The following is a 2,902-nucleotide window of genomic DNA, read 5'->3' as shown; positions in this document are numbered from 1 at the left end:
ATCTAACTTGGATAGAGTTGTCATTTTCTGAAATGCTGAATTATCCTAATGGGAAATAAAAGAATTTTGGAATTGTGGAGTAGTCATTTATGTGTGATATTTTGTAAAAGCAGCATATGTCTCTCAAATTCATTATTATCCTTACCTATAACAGGTAAATAAATAGGTTTAAAAATGTACTAGTTGCCATTGCTCATGCTTGCGAGCCAATCAAAATATGACAGGGGCCCCTGGATGGCTCAGTATGTTAAGCATCCGACTCTTGGTTTCAGCTCAGGTCATTATCTCATGGTTGGTGAGTTCAAGCCCTGCATTGGGCTCTGTGCTGACAGTGTGGAGCCTGCTTGGGATTCTCTCTCTCTCTCTCTCTCTCTCTCTCTCTCTCCTCTCTCTCTCTCTCTGTCCCTCCCCTACACATGCTCTCTCTCTCTCTCTCTCTCTGTCCCTCCCCTACACATGCTCTCTCTCTCTCTCTCTCTCTGTCCCTCCCCTACACATGCTCTCTCTCTCTCTCTCTCTCTCTGTCCCTCCCCTACACATGCTCTCTCTCTCTGTCCCTCCCCTACACATGCTCTCTAAATAAATAAATAAATAAATAAATAAATAAATAAATAAATTTTGTAAAAAAGTGGTTTAATACATACACACACACACAAAGAACTCTTAAAAATAAGAAAATAAACAATTTTAACAATGAGTAAAAGAGGGGCGCTTGGGTGGCTCAGTCAGTTAAGCAACAGACTCTTGATTTCCGCTCAGGTTATGATCTCATGGTCGTGAGACTGAGTCCCATGTTGGGCTCTGTGCTGAGCAAGGAGCCTGCTTAATATTCTTTCTCCCTCTACCCCTCCCCCCTTGCACTCCCTCTCAAAAACCAAACAAATAAATAAAAATAAAAATGGGTAAAAGAACAAAATAGAAATACTACAAAGTGATTGAATAAGCTTGTGGGTGATAGAGGCTAATAGTCTCCCAACATCAGTACTCCCCTTCTTTTATAACAAAATAATTTTTTACTTTTCCAAATAAGAACTGTACTTTCCAGCTTCCCTTACAATAGGTATGAGCATGTAACTAAAGTCCACCAGTGGGATATCTAGGAACATTCTTCAGTAAAATGTGGTGTACATATATACATAACAATATTATTCAGTCATGAGAAAGAAGGGAATCCTGAAATTTGTGGCAACATGGATGGACCTTGAAGGCATTATGCTAAGTGAAATAAGCCAGGCAGAGACAAATACTTCATGATCTCATTTATATGAGCAATATTTTTAAAAAGGAGGTGAAGCAAACTCAGGAAGAGTAGAATGTAGCTGCCAGAGACTAGCAGGTGGAGGAAATAGGGAGATGGTGGTCAAAAGGTACAAATTATAAGTTCTAGGGATGTAACGTACAGTATGACGACTATACTTAGTAATCATTATATACTTGAAAACTGCTAAGAGAATAGCAAGAGATCTTAAATGTTTGCACCACACACACAAAAAAAGATAATTATGTCAGGAGATGAAGCTATTAACTAAGCTTATTTTGGTAATCATTTTGCAATATACACACACACACACACACACACATATATATATATATATATATATATATGCAATATACACGTATCAAATCGTCACACTAGACACCTTAAACTTACACGATGCTATATATCAATTATAGCTCAATAAAGCTAGGGTGGGGAAAATAAGGAGGCAGGTACATCATCCTTTACCTTTTCCTCTTCATCATTTCTTGCATTCTGTTACTTAGAACTTGGATGCTCCCTTGTCCATGAAGATAAGGGTCACACCTTTGAGGAATGGAGCTGTGAACTGAAAGGAGCTTGTTTGTACCCCACAGGACTTTGTGGAGCAGAGCTACTGTATTAGCTCTAGAATACATATCCCTGGACTTCTACATGAGAGACAAATAAATATCTTATTTAAACCACCAATATTCTTTTTTTGTTTCTGTTTTCTGGTTCTCCCAGCTGAATTTAATTCTCATCTTAATTTTCTTCTTTTTGCAAAACAAAATTTGTTAGGAGAAATTCAGACTAATTGAAGACCGACCCCCACTTTACTACCTATCTAATTTCATTCAAAATATTGTGAAAATATTCCATGAACTGTTACTTATCAAGTATTTAAACTAAGTTACTTGTATTACTAAGGGAAAAAATATGTAATGATTTCAACTCTAAAAGCCAAATGAAATGATATTACAAGAGAACTTTAGGCCCTCGGAGCCCGGCGCCGCCGTCATGTCTTCAGGGGCCTGCGTGAACAGCCTTCCACACTGGGTGGAGCAGCTCAAGCTGGTGGAGAGGGTCAAGGGCTCACAGGCAGCTGCAGAGCTTCAACAGTTACCTGTGCGCCGAATGCCTGCGAGGGTGCCCTGTAAGTTTAAGGTGTTCCATCTGGAAGCAACGCCTTCCAGGAGCCCAGATCCTGTGCTTTATCCTAAAGGCTGTAGGGAAGAAGTTCACTAGGGAATGCTTTTAAGCACAAAGTGACGAATAGCTGCCTCCAAGTCACAAGAAAACACTTTTCTCCAGCCAAATGACTTTAGATATTTCAGACCTTTCCTGTGGCCTGGTGCTATAGCCAAAATTCTATAAAAATTGATGAATTTTTCCACTCAGATAAGGAGACTGGGTGAAGGAGTAGACTTTAAGCAATAATGGCCTGAGTTCTTCTCAGGCCATTTTATTCTATAAAATAAAGTTCTTTTATATGTAAGACAAACAAAAATGTTACCACCAAATACACCTCTATCATAAGCGAATTACTGGTGTTTCTATATGCCTGGAATATTATGTTCATTTTATTTACTGGATGTTTACATTTTGGGAAGGAAAACATTTTTGTTTGTTAAAAAATTGAATATTTATAATTTGTTGTTCTTA

The 2,902-nt window shown here is 38.3% G+C and overlaps 1 pseudogene; it reads left to right on the top strand.

Annotated features, from left to right (window-relative positions):
• Positions 1-2,257: 2,257 nt before the first annotated feature.
• On the top strand, positions 2,258-2,460 carry LOC122218449 (annotated as a pseudogene).
• Positions 2,461-2,902: the final 442 nt, after the last annotated feature.

Source organism: Panthera leo, chromosome B1 (genome assembly GCF_018350215.1).
Source record: "Panthera leo isolate Ple1 chromosome B1, P.leo_Ple1_pat1.1, whole genome shotgun sequence".
Lineage (NCBI taxonomy): Eukaryota > Metazoa > Chordata > Mammalia > Carnivora > Felidae > Panthera > Panthera leo.
Note: the sequence above shows the minus strand (reverse complement) of the source record. Positions and strands in the feature narration are given on the sequence as shown.